Source organism: Mus caroli, unplaced genomic scaffold, assembly GCF_978045245.1.
Source record: "Mus caroli unplaced genomic scaffold, Mus_caroli_1 scaffold_15, whole genome shotgun sequence".
In the NCBI taxonomy this organism is placed as follows: Eukaryota; Metazoa; Chordata; class Mammalia; order Rodentia; family Muridae; genus Mus; species Mus caroli.
In genome coordinates this window covers 30110-44624 of record NW_028227270.1, presented here as the reverse complement: position 1 = coordinate 44624, position 14515 = coordinate 30110, and the positions used below count along the sequence as shown (strand labels likewise).

General features: G+C 40.7%; 1 long non-coding RNA gene and 1 other non-coding gene across 2 annotated transcripts; one reads left to right on the top strand and one right to left on the bottom strand.

The window, feature by feature from the left end:
• Positions 1-2842: 2842 nt before the first annotated feature.
• LOC147000822 (uncharacterized) lies at positions 2843-11152 on the top strand. Its single transcript, XR_015045485.1, has 3 exons — positions 2843-2912; positions 10452-10555; positions 10994-11152. It is a non-coding gene; the product is annotated as an uncharacterized LOC147000822 (long non-coding RNA).
• On the bottom strand, positions 7350-7455 carry LOC147000823 (U6 spliceosomal RNA). Its single transcript, XR_015045501.1, has one exon. It is a non-coding gene; the product is annotated as a U6 spliceosomal RNA (small nuclear RNA).
• Positions 11153-14515: the final 3363 nt, after the last annotated feature.

Here is a 14515-nt window from a genome sequence, read left to right as displayed (position 1 = left end):
AAGTTGTCAATGGTTAAAAAGTAAAGTTGAGAGGATAGGAAAAATCCTTCTTCTTTAATGAATATACCTAGAGCATATTAAAAGTCATTTCGTTAGAACAATAACTATGCAGAATTTTTTAAAATCCCAAACAATGAAGGTAAAGTTAGTTTAAAGAAGGAAGCAGCCATGTTTGAAAGTGATGTTTAACTGAGTGGCAGACAAAGTGATGAATCAGAGAAAGATTTGACAGAATAGGATGTGGCCAACTCTCATGAGAACACAAAGGAAAGAGAGGTGGCATAAGAGGGTAATAAAAGAATATTAATATTCTGTAGATATGACCTAATGCTGGAAATTAGTACAGTGGCAATTTTTCCTTAACCATCTGTTCCCAAAATAACCACATAGAGACTTTCTAATACTTGAAAGCCTTAGGCCTCAGCTAGGCAGATTCTTTAGCTCATTCATCTCAATTAACCCACCCATCTAGATCCATCCAGTCATGTGCCTAGTAATACCTTTCAGGCCTGAGATCACATCCATCTCCTCCCATATCTCCTGGCAAAAGGCCTTTCCTGCTTCTCTTTCTTCTTCCTAGAGTCCTCTCTCCCTCCCACCTTCCACTTCCTGCCCAGCTAATTAAAGCAAATCAGAAAATACCTTAGAAGGTAGGTGAGGAAGGACAGAGACACAGTTTCACACAGTGTACCCCAGTGATATGGTGTTCTCTTCTTTAATACTTTCAATCCAGGAGCCTAGAGAGATGGCTCAGCAATTAAGAACACAGCAGCTCTTCCAGAGGACCCAGGTTCAATTCCTAGCACACACATAGAAGCTCACAACTGCCTATAACTCTACCCCAGGAACTAGTATACACACACAGACATATTTTTAAGCAAAACACCAATGAACACAAAAATCAGAAATAATAAATATAAAAATATACAAATAAAGATAGTTTCTTTAAAATGATTAAAACAAAACAAAACAACTGAGTTCTTCTGCCAGAAGAACTGCCAGAAGAAAAGCTATCAAGGAGTTTCTTTCTTTCTGTGGGCATTTGACCATGTCAGTTTTGTGACATCTTAATTACCATCAGTAGCACTATTTCCTGCTTGGTGCCTACCTTCTGACATAAAAGCAAGAAACCAGTGGCTCAGTTTGCAGAGGGGAACACTGAGGAAACACCTCCATAGCTAAACAGAGAAACCCTGTGGAATAAAGGGATTTTTTTTTTTTGGTTTTTTGTTTTGTTTGTTTTGTTTTTATTAGGTTTTTTTTCTTTTGATGAAAAATCAAGTGTTGTTTTGGCATGAATTTTTTTATGGAAACTCAGGTCAGATCTATGTAACTATGTCTGTGGTCTTCAGCAAACTCAATACCATTTCTACTTCTATGGCTCAATGAGACTCCAGAAATTAGGTGTGGTGACACTGCCTGTATTGTTTTAATTGTTTTATATATAGGAGCAGTTTGGATATCCTGGGTCATTTGTGATTTCACATGAATAACAATATTTAAGAATATTTCCTGGGGACTGAAGAGATGGCTCAGTGGTTAAGAGCACTGGCTGTTCTTTGTGGTGTCCTGAGTCCTGGAGTTTAATTCTCAGAAACATGACGGCTCACAGTCATCTATAATGGCATTCAATTCCCTCTTCTGGCATGCATGAAGACAGATCCCCCATATTATATAATATAAATAAATAAATAAATATTTCATAAAATAGGCAGACTATACTCTTATGAAATAGCCTATACACACACACACACACATTTCCACTGTTTCCTGCATGACTGGCCTAGAATTTGCAGCCATACCTCCTCTACCTCTGCAGTAGAGTGCTGAGATTACAGAATCATCCAGCTCTGCTATGTAAATAGTATTTTAAATCACATAAAAACTAAACTTTTAGCAGGAACATGAAAAGTGGCTGTAATGAAATTTTATTTTGGAAAAAAAAAAAAAAAGCCCATCGGTAAGGAAGCATGCTGCAGAATACAGTACCCAAAGGAGCTTGTTATTCTCTCTGGTGCCAACAACTGTGGGGCAGCAGCCATGACAGGAAAGCCCTGGAGTGTGGAATCCCTCCAGGAGACCTAACAGAACTGGAAGTCTTCTCCACCAATTGTTGGCAACAGATAGACCACAATACAGCATGCCTTGCTCTAAGACAGAGGTCTGCAGATACTCTGTGGGCACCATGCTGAGGGCTATTCCAGGTGTATGCTAGACTGACAGCATTGGCTTGCTTCCCTAAACTCTTCTGAGAACTAAACCTCTGGTTTCCTGTTTCCAGGACAGAAGGGAGGAGCCAAGATGCCAGGACTGCTGTGGACTCTGCAAGAATCAGTTGCCCAAGATGCATCTGTCACCCAGTTATAACACCTGGGTATCAAGGCACAGGCAGGCCATGGCTGATGGTTTTCCCAGGTGGGGCACAAACAGGCTGAGCCCCTGTGGCTCTCCCTGCTCTATCAACCTCACAGACATTGCACTATGTGGGTTCCATAGTGCAAAGAATTCTCAGCAGAAGGAGGTAAATAGCTAAGGCTTTGTGTATCTCCATCTTCCTCAGTTTCTCTGTTGCAGTTTTTCTGTATTACAAAGTTTAGGACAGCTGTGCTTGCTTAGCATCTTTGTGTGCTAGGGCAGGGCCTTCTGCAGCCAGCTGGCTCTGCATTTTAAAACTCTACCAGCCAGCTACACCAGGAAATCCTGGTTGCCAACCCTCTACCCATCCCCCCCCAAAAAAGGCGGGGGGGCGGCATGCTGGGGTGGGGAATTTTATCATTGCTAAAGACCTAAAATTTGCAAAGCTGGGCACAGAAGAGGAAATGTAAATGCTGTCCGCAGCTGAGAAAAAGAAACCTAATGCAGATCAGGACTGACCAGATGTAGAAGAACCTAGAAAATCCAGCCACTGCCAGGTGAGCTCTGGGGGATTACTGGGGAAGGTACTGGTCTGACTGAGCAGCACTTGGGACTAGGCTCCCTGAGAATGACCTTGTGCTGGTCTCAAATGGACCTGAATTTCTAGGAGACTGGACATCCTCTGCAGCATGTCCACCATGGTCAGGGATTGGCTGAAAACACACAGCCAAGTCCAGACACCCCCAGCTGCCTCCCTTAGCTCTGCTTGCTTTGGTCACCCTGGCACCTGAAAACCTTTTGCACTCAGCAAAGTGGAAGAGCCCACACTAGGCTCAGAAAACTTGAAGAAACTTGCAGGTCCAGAAAAAGAAGAACTGATGGTCATTTAGAGATAGAAATCTCCACCAGCCAAAAGCAGCTGGCCTAGCTCTGAGATCCTTGGAGCTAAGAGCCTTGAATCTCCACCCTGGATGAATGTCAATTCCAGATTGAAGCCATCCTTAGCTGGGGTGGATGGTGGGCAGATGGACGGGGGATACAGAGAGGGGATGACAGTAAGACAGAAATCCAGGCAGCAAAACCTGGTATTTGTCTGCTTGAGTCAGGACTTAGCATGACTGGGCAATCACACTCCAGGATGCATCTGGACATGAGGGCTTGTGGTACTCCTCCAGCCAGGGATAGGTTATGGAGGACATTCCCTGCTCACCAAATCTGGCAACTCAACCCCCAGCGGGGCACTTGCACTAGTTAAGCAACTGAATTAAAAGGGAGCTGTAAAGTAGACAGAGTGTAAGCAATGGCAGAATCAATCCCATCTCTGCCAAGACCCAGTTTCTGATTCAGGATCCTGAACTTCAGAAGAAACTAAGTATTTCTCTTGGTGTAGACATTGAACCATGGTCCTGGGTAAGTGTTGGAAGACTCAAACCCAGGTTTAGGTTTTAAACTTTAAGAACGTCTTTGTCACAGAGTTGAATTTCTGCTTTTACCCTTGTTTGTTCCTCTTTGAGACAGTCCCCAAACCTTAAAACAAATTTCAACTGAAAATGTTAGTTGAAGCTCCATTATGAAAGAAAATACATTTCTTTTGTAATCAAGGCCAATGTTTAAAAGGCAGACATACTCTCTAGTACTAGGACAGTATTCCATACAGAGGATGAATATTTATTCAAAGGTGGACTCTCCACAAACAACACTGCCTTTTAAGACCACCAAGCATTTATTTATAAAACTGGCTTTAGAGGATTGAGTCTGAATTCAGAAGAATGTGTTTTATTCATTTTAATTTATTTTATATTTTGATAAAGGATGTCTCTTTACTGTTCTGGCTGTCCTGGAAGCATCTATGTTACCAGGCTGCCCTTGCACTAAAGAGTTTCTTTTCTCCTGTTGACGGTGGGGTGCTTGGATTAAAAATGTGCACCACCAAGCCTGGCTCAAAAAGTTTGATTGTTTTAAATTTTGGTATTTTTGAAATTAAAATATAATTATCTTAGTTTCCTGCCTTTCTCTCCCCCCCGCCCCCGTCCATCCCCTTCTATGTGCCCCTGTGGTAGCAGCCTCTCTCTGTGTATTTGTAGAATATATGTGCTGTTTTGCATGTTTGTGTGTGTATGTACTATATGTGGTGTGTTTGTATGTGTATTGCTAATATACAAATACAACCTGATTAGTCTGCACAATGTCCCTAGTATATACTTGATTTCAAGGCTGAGCACTTGGTTTTGAATAATCAGTTTGGAAGTTCTTCCCTGAGGAAAACTGTTTCTCTTGCTCTTAAATTACTTGATTGTATGTTTTTTGTTTCTCTTTCATTATTATTTTTTTTTTACGTTAGTTAGGTAGTTTGTCTAGGCCCCATAAACTTCCCCACTTCCAGGTCTGAATGTCTGTGTTCTCCTTGCTCAGTCTCCCTGTTGGCAGCCACATTGCTGAGACTGCAGTGAAGCAGCAAAAGGTGAATTTATATTAGAAGGAACTGCTTTAATATAGGGGTAGAGCTTTTTGTTGGTGTTGTTTTGTAAATGACTGATTTTATTCAAAACCTCACTTTTTATCAAACACATTATATTTTTGTTTAGAGCTTGGACTTTTTTACATGAAATATTGACTCTACATTAAGTAGATTGATATTTTATTCAAATGATGAGGAGTTTTTGTACAGGTTGAATATTTATTTAAGGAAGGACTTAATAATAACTCCAGAAATTAGTGATTGACAACCATGCTAAGGAAGTCAACTAAGAGCTTTAAGTCCTTTCTATTTTCATTTAAAAAAAATATTAGATATTTTCTTTATTGACATTTCAAATGTTATCCCCTTTACTGGTTTCCCCTCCGAAAAACCCCTATTCTCTCCTCCCTTCCCCTGCTTCTATGAGGGTGTCCACCCACCCACCCACTCCCACTTCCCCTTCATGTCACTCCCCTACACTGGGGCATTGAGCCTTAAGAGGACCAAGGCCCTCTCCTCCCATTGGTACCCAACTGTTGTGGCCTGCCCGCAGTCCACAACACGAACGGTTCAACTGAGAATGGCAGTTCGAGCTGAAAAGAGAGGAATCTAGACGGGGCGGAAGAAAGAATGGAGCTAAGACAACATTCTGATCAAAGCTCAATTTTACTATTTTCAGACACTCAGTTATAAAGGAAGGGGGAGGGAACCCGATTTTCCGCCAAGTAACTCAGGGTCCAGTAGCAGGACGAACACGTGTGTGCCTCCAGGCAGCAAAGGCAGGTTCCAGCAGTAGGCGTGGCAGGACGAATGAGCAGGTAGCTCCACCCTTGAGCAAGCAGGTTCCAGGCTGGAGGAAGGGAGGCCACACCCAACAAGGCCATCCACTGCTACATATGCACCTAGAGCCATGGGTCCCTCCATGTATAGTCTTTGGTTGGTGGTTTAGTCCCTGGGAGCTCTGGGGGTCTGGCTTGTTCATACTGTTGTTCCTCCTATGGAGCTGCAAACCCCTTTAGGTCCTTGGGTCCTTTCTCTAACTCCTCCATTGGGAACCCCTTGTTCACTTAGTCTAATGGTTGGCTGTGAGCATCCACCTCTCTATTTGTCAGGCTCTGGCAAAGTCTCACAGGAGACAGCTATATCAGGCTCCTGTCAGCAAGCAGTTCTTGGCATCTGAAATAGTGTGTGGGGTTGATAACTGTATATGGGATGGATCTCCAGGTGGGTCACTTTCTGTTTGGCCCTTCCTTCAGTCTCTGCTCCACAATTTGTCTCTATATCTCTTTCCATGGGTATTTTGTTCCCCCTTCTAAGAAGGATTGAAGTATCTACACTTAGGTCTTCCTTCTTGAGCTTCATGTAGTATGTGAATTGTACCTTGAGTATTCAGAATTTTGGGGCTAATATCCACTTATCAGTGAGTGCATACCATGTGTATTATTTTGTGATTGGGTTACCTCACTCAGGATGATATTTTCTAGTTCCATCCATTTGCCTAAGAATTTCATGAAGTCATTGTTTTTAAATAGCTGAGTAGTACTCCATTGTGTAATTTATTACATTTTCTCTATTCATTCCTCTGTTGAAGGAGTCTGGGTTCTTTACAGCTTCTGGCTATTATAAATAAGACTGCTATGAACATAGTGGAGCATGTGTGCATGTTATATGTTAGAGCATCTTTTGGGTATATGCCCAGGAGTGGGTCCTCAGCTCATACTATGTTCAATTTTCTGAGGAGCCACCAGACTGATTTTCCAGAGAATTTGTACCAGCTTACAAATGCAACCAAAAATGGAGGAGTGTTCCTCTTTCTCCATATCCTAGCCAGCATCTGCTGTCACCTGAGTTTTCAATCTTAGCCATTCTGACTGCTGTGAGGTGGAATCTTAGGATTGTTTTGATTTGCATTTTGCTGATGACTACGAATATTGAACATTTCTCTAGGTGATTCTCAGCCTTTTGAGAACTGAATGGCTCATACTCTTCAGTTGAGAATTCTTTGTTTAGTTCTCCACCCCATTTTTAATAGGGTTATTTGGTTCTCTGGAGTCTAATATCTTGAGTTCTTTGTATATATTGAATAATAGACCTCTATCACATGTAGGGTTGGTAAAGATCTTTCCCAAGTCTGTGGGTTGCTGTTTTGTCCTATTACCAATGTCCTTTGCCTTACAGAAGCTTTGCAATTTTATGAGGTCCCATTTTTCAATTCTTGATCTTAGAGCATAAGCCATTGGTGTTCTTTTCAGGAGTTTCCCCCCTCTATCCATGTGTTTGAGACTCTTCCCCAGTTTCTCTTCTATTAGTTTCAGTGTATCTGGTTTCATGTGGAGTTCCTTGATCCACTTGGACTTGAGCTTTGTACAAGGAGATAAGAATGGATCAATTTGCCTTCTTCTACATGATAACCAACAGTTGAAACATCACCATTTGTTGAGAATGCTGTCTTTTTTTCTACTGGATGGTTTTAGCTTTATTGTCAAAGATCAAGTGACCATAGGTGAGTCGGTTCATGTCTGGGTCCTCAATTCTGAAAAATATGGAACGTCTCATGAATTTGCCTGTCCTGCTTGTGAGGGGTGATACTAATCTTCTCTGTATTGCTCCAATTTTAGTGTATGTTCTGCCAAAGCAAGCACAGTCCTTTTTATTGATGGACATATAAAGAACAGTCTTGTGCCTCTGAAAAGTCAATGAAAAATGAGCTCAGAAGCATAAAATTTTTAAAGGCAGAACCACAAACATGTATCAAAGTTAGATAATGATCAGGGAAACCTTGAAACATTCATTGGCATTATTTTGTCAGTTAACTTTTACCTATATCTTTCTTATTAATTTAAGCTACGTTAGTTCTTTTGGTGACTGAAGGCATTTGGATCATGGTCAAGGACAAAAAAATCTCAAATGTGTGCACATTGAAGGGTGGGGTAGAGGGTTGAGAACTGTCTGGGCAAAACAAATTGAGTCAGAATAGGGTGGTGAGACCTTAGATATATTCCATTAAATAGATTCATGAACATGACTGATTCTTACAGATTCAATATTTATTTATAAACTTTTAATGTGAATGACTGATTTTATAAAAAATTTAGTCTTCCTGAGAACAATCAACTTCTCATTTAGATCATGAAGGGGAAGAAAGTGCAGGCTGGATTTATATTGGAATGTTTCAAGTTGTTTCCTTGGCCTACCAGTTTAACTTCACACATTAGAACATTAAAGTCCAAAGAACACTAGTTTTCTTCAGAACCTGGTTGTCTCCATTTTCCGGATCAGTGTAATGTCCCAGGAGACACCATCAACAGTTGAAAACAAATGTTTTGAGGCGAGATACTGCATCCTGGAGCAGTGACAAGCATCTCTTGAGAATGGAATTTTGCACCTGAACTATGGAAGCTTCTTGGGGCCATTCTTGTAGATGCCACACTAGGCTGGAGAAGATCATGGAGCCTGCAGTGCACTAGAGCCTGTAAAGACTTCTCTGGATATCATAGCCTATCTTCTTCTCTGGTGTGATCTTTGTACCCTACCCATAGCCTACTTTCCAGTCCTAAGTTCTGTCTACATTCTGAGCATAGTAAAAAGCTCTGTGCTATCCTTTTCTTTGTTCCCATTTTGGAAAAAAATCCGTTCTTTTAGGATGATATTTAGATTGTAAACATTTGGTTTTCTTCTAAAAGTACTTTTAATCCATCTTCCCACAAAATATTTTTACACATAGACACACACACATATACAGAGAGAGAGAGAGAGAGAGAGAGAGAGAGAGAGAGAGAGAGAGAGATTAGAGCTTCTTTCTGTCTATCTTCCTTCCTTCCTTCTTTCCTTCCTTCCTTCCTTCTTTGTTTTACTTTCTTTTTAATTAGGATCTCTTGATGTGTCCCATGGTGTCTGTCCTTAAACTCACATGTAGATCAGGCTGGCTTCTGTACTCAAGAGTACTGAGGTCAAAGTCATGTACCACAACACCACTAAGAATGATTTATGTTTTTATTCTAATGTCTGCTTTCTTTTGTTCTTTTAGAGAAATTATTGAAAGCATATATATGAAAGAAGCAGAGAGTAGCATTGTGTTTCCTGCATACAGCCATCCCCAAGAAGGCCCCAAGTTAGTCTTTCAAATGACTCTAAAATTACAAACTGAACATTTCTAGAATCTGAATGTTACCATTTCTATAGATGAATCAGAAGTTTTATATATATGTATACACAAACATATGTATATATATATATATATATATATATATGTATATATATATATGTGTATGTATATATATTAAACAGCTATTTTCAAAAAATAAATTACAAATGAAATTAAAATTTAAAATATGAAAAAGAAAAAAACTAAAAACAAAGAAAAACAGCAATTCTATATCCTGTATTTTATAGCCTTGATCTTTAAATCTCATAAATATCAACTATGTTTTGTATAAGTTCCAGGGGTATCTGAAGCACTCTTGAGGGCTCTCTGGGCACCATGCACACTCATTATGAACCCACATAAATGCAGGAAATACTCATGCATATAAGATAAAAACATAAGTGTCTCTTTAAAATATAGAATATCCTTAAATTTAAAAAAAAGTATAGTACACATTTAAGATAGTATTTCCTCTAATGAAATGACTTTATTATATAGGTATATTTTATAAGGACAATGATTTTGAGGATAAAACATTTTAAAAGGAAATAATGTTTAAAACATCATGTAACGATCTGTTATAAAAGAAGACTGTCCAGGTGAATCTCTGAGTTCGAGGCCAGCTTGGTCTACAAAGTGAGTTCCAGGACAGCCAAGGCTATATGGAGAAACCCTGTCTCACAAAACAAAAAAACAAAAAACAAAAAACAAAAAGAAGAGGAAGAAGAAGAAGAAGAAGAAGAAGAAGAAGAAGAAGAAGAAGAAGAAGAAGAAGAAGAAGAAGACTTTCTTTTCTTTTCTGTTTTTTTTCTTCGAGACAGGGTTTCTCTGTGTAACCCTGGCTGTCCTGGAACTCACTCTGTAGACCAGGCTGGCCTCGAACTCAGAATCCACCTGCCTCTGCCTCCCGAGTGCTGGGATTAAAGGTGTGTGCCACCAACGCCCCAGCAGAAAAAGACTGTCTTATAAAGAATCATAACTTTCCATAAAGTATATGACATTCTCCTACATTTCTTCTCTTGAGAGATAGTTTACTTCTTTATGTTGTGCTTACAATATTTCTAGGTTTTCTGAAAATTGTTTTATGGGTATCCAAATAATGTTTATAAGTTTTCACAAAGTCAAAACTACATAGGAACTTTTGAATTGTCTAATTTAATTTATTCTCTTAATAATTTTTCAGTTTAATAATTTATTCAGCAATCATTCCTAAGTCACTTGTCTCCCACATGAACTGTGCAGAAAAAAAATGTCTGTTAAAGTAAGTCAAAGCTGGATAGTTTCCTGTAGCATTGGGATGTCCCAATATCTAAAGTGTTCCAGAGTATGATAACTTAGGGAGAAAGGTGCTCTGAACTCACTCAGGAAGAGAGAGGTATGGGAGGGTCAGCAAGTGAGAGTGCAGGCCACCTGTGCAATAACAGATCCTAAGGTACATTAGTGATCTCATATGGAGAATTTGAATTCTCATGCGAATGTCCTCCATTCAAGCAGAGATCAAAGAAGCTTTGAGGAAAGAAGGAGGCTGAGAGCAGAGCTGAAGCAGGCCAGGCAGAAAGAGCATCTTGAAGAGAACTCCTGGCTCTAGAGGAAGTAAGGTGAGCTCAATGGACAGCCAATGAGGCTCATGTGAAATCCTCTCACATATGCATCCCTGGGCTGCAAAATCAATGGTCTGCTTCCTGCCACATAACACAAGAAAGAACTTTGAGCAATGTGACTATCATGCTTCTGTCTCATGGGGCCGTGCATTCTGTCTGTGATGCTGGAGTCTGTCCCCTGAGATTCAAACTGGCTGAGAGATTTGAAAACCTGGGCCCACTTCTTGTATTTCTTAAGTGCTCATGCAGTGAGAACACCTGGCTGTTCTTCCTGCTGCTGTGCCTACCCTGCTGTGATGGACTGCATCCTACTGAATCCTCTCACCCAAAATAAACCTTTCTTGCCTTGTGGGTAGGAGGAACAAATAAACAACATATTTAGAACTTAAAATCAAAATGACCAAATGTGCTTAATGTTGACTCCGTTTTTCCTAGGTATGGAACCAGAGATTAACTGAAAACTTGCTGGTGTTTCAGTCTTCAGAGAGCTGCAGGAAAGACATGGACACCCAGATGTGGTAGTGTATCTGCTGCTCCTCCCAATGCATGCACCCTGACTTTAATTGATAGATTATCAGCATGGAAGGTTTGTCATTCGTTATGAATATATTGTTTCATTCATTCATCCATACTTTTTTCATTCATTCTTTCTGTGGTGGTTTAAAGGAAGATGTCCTCACAGGCTCATATTTGAATATTTGATTCCTAGTTGGTTGAACTCTTTTGGAAAGATAAGGAGATGTGATCTTTTATAAAAGGAAGCGACTCCATGTGTTCTCTCTCCTCTCCCTCCCTCCCTCCCTCCCTCCCTCCCTCCCCCTCTCTCTCTCTCTCTCTCTCTCTCTCTCTCTCTCCCTCTCTCTCTCTCCCCTCCTCTCTCTCCCCCCCCTCTCTCCCTCACTGCCTCCCTCCCTCCTTCCCTAGCCCTTCTTCTCTTCCTACTTCCCTTCCTACTAGTGGTGCTGCCATCTGGTGGTGAATCAAGGTGTGAGCAATCTCAGCAACTCCTCTCTGTGTTCAAGGACTCTAACCCTATTAATAATCCAAACTAACCACTCTTTTCATAAGTTGCTTTGATTTTGATTATGTTGTTTATTCTGAGCCATGGAAAAGAAATAGACATAGTCAGGAATGTTCTGTTTCAGATGATGTGGAGTTTCATGTCATGCAACTATGTGTTCCCTTTCTGGCTACTTCCCCTCCTAACTCAATCATCCTTGAGTTCATTATCCAACTTTCCTCCACACACTTCACTCAGCTACTCACATGTGACAAGAGAAAAACATGATGTCATGTATCTTGAAAGCCTAGAGCCTACAAATGAAAGATATTGGATATCTATTATTTTGAGACTTGGTCATCCCCTTCGTGTGCCTGTCTCCAGGCACAAGCATCATTCTGCATAGGATACTTTACGCTTCTTGTTAAGGATAATAATTCGTGAACATTGATCTCCACATCCTCCTCATTCAGTCTTTCACCAGTGCAAAGGAAACTTTCATCGGCTATATCACTTAGCGTTTAGAAACAGGGCTGCAAGTAATGTCACTGTTTAAGTATCTTTGGGGTGTGTTGATTCTCTGGGCTCCAAGAACATTCTTCACGTAAATGCTACTTAGCAATCCATGGAGGCTTAACAACTTTGAGAGGTAAACTGGAACTCCAACCAACAATAACACCAAACCAAAACAGGTAAATGCTTTAGTAAACAGAGGCATCATTTGACTTATTACATTAACAACTGAAAATGTGCATAGAGACCTGCTACAGCCTAAAGCCAGGCATATGGTTCAAACTGTAAAGGCACATGGAAAGGGGCTACAGTGTTATGAGGAGAGTCCCAGAGAGGATCCTGTAGTGCTATAGTAGGAGAAGCCAGAGACCTCACACCAGACCAATGACTCATTGCAAAGAATGTTTGGGCAAATGAGTGTATTGTGTAACACACCATGACATACCTCAGCTGTCACAGAGAGATGTTTTTATTCATTGATTTGTTTTTATTTTTTGTTTTTGGGGGGTTTCAATGGCAGGGGAAAGATATGGAGGGATTGGAACATGAGTGGGGTTTGGGTGAAAATGTGCAATTCACAAGGAATCAATAGAAAGTTTAAAAACATTAAGGAGGTTATACTTACTCATATCTGTATAAATAAAATATGCATGGAATAGCACTTAGCGAACAAATTGTCTACGAGTTTAAAGGAGAGCTGAGATGCATGCATGGGAGCGTTTGGGGAGAGAAAAGAGTAGAAACATGTTGTTACTACCAGTCATCTCAATACTGTACAAAACTATATAAACGTTACCAGATATTGGCTACACTAAGCAAGTCCAACATTGAAACCATACAGCATTAAAAAACAAAACAAACAAATAATAAACAACATACAGACAAATACAAACCTAACACAGAGCCTCTCAAGTGACAATTGAAAAGATCTAGTTCACATAAAAACTGCCAATATATTTTGAAATATCTATGTGAAAGAAAAGCTTTCCACAAAGAAGGAAATTTTCTTATACAGGAAATGAACACAGCTGTGACTGAGATTTGGTGCAGACACCAATTTAGTGGTCTGGGGGCATGGGTAGGATGCCTTGGGTGACTTGCCAGACATAAAACATGCCTTTTACTGAGGCACCCTGTTATCCACAAACCTTAGTATTTGCATGAATTTCCACCATTTCAAAATGATGGCGAACAGAGAGATCAAGAAAACAAAATGAAATTGGTTCTGGATCACATCTCCTGCATACTGGATCCAAGGCGCCCCAGGGGTCTCATCCAGGGTATTCTCCATCCTTTCTGGACCATATGTTTGCAATGGATCCCACTACAGCCTCCCTGGCAAAGTCTGGTTCTATCTGAAAATGAAAGCACCTGGAAACAAAATCAACTATGCTGTTATCAATCAAGGTCAGATTCAGCCTCTGCCTGCTGATAGCACAGGAGAACTTGTCTTGGCTGACACTAGTCCCAGCCACTAGTGAGCCAGGATCAGACAATTCAAAGCTCAGGTACTGCACATTGGTAATATGGGAGAGATGCATTCCTGGGGACACAGTGCCCACTGCTGCAGAAGTTGCTGGCCTGGATCCAGCATACAGAGCTACAGGTCTCTGCAAATGAATGATTCTAGTTTAGGACTTTCATTGTCTCCTGCTCCCCTATTGATATGGAAAAACCATGGGGTGCAGTCACCATGGACTTATCCAGGACCACAAAGCTGGAGTAAAATCAGTCTGGCCAGTGAGAGTGGTAAGTCATCAGGCCTCTGTCTTAGGCTGTTTGAAACTGGACCAAGAGCATACCAGGGAAATAAGGAGGAGGACTCCTTATAAAGTATGAGTAAAGAAATGTCAGCCAATAGGGTATGGAGGACACCATCCCTGAATCCCCAAAACCTAAAGCCAGACCTGCTTTCCCATTGCAAGTTGTATCATGGTTGCCTTGCCCACTTCCTGGCCTTTTCCTGAATCCTAGAAACCAGCGATCTTGGCTGAAACCAGTGTCTCAGAAAACATGTCCCACAACCCAAAACATTCCCCATGAAATCATTTATCAAAAGATTTAAGAAATGACAGGGAGCATGGAATACAAATCTTTTTGTTTCTTTATTGTCAAGCAGCGGGTCTGCACTTTAGATAGCAGGGAATAAAGAGGTTTAGGCACAGGACCTCTTTGACACAGATCTCTCTCTCTCTCTCTCTCTCTCTCTCTCTAAAACGCCAGAAAGGTGCCAGCTGCTCTCTGAGGCACTATGGAACAAAATCAGGTAAGCGGTTTGAAATCATGATTGGATTTCTTCCATAGTCTGCTCCCTAAAGAAAGACTAAACAAATGGAAAACGTAGAAATTGCATCCCATCCCTTCGGAAGTGCTATGGAACAGTGGATTTGCCAGCTCCTCAGAGAATAACTATGGTCTCTACACAAGAGGACAAACACAGACAA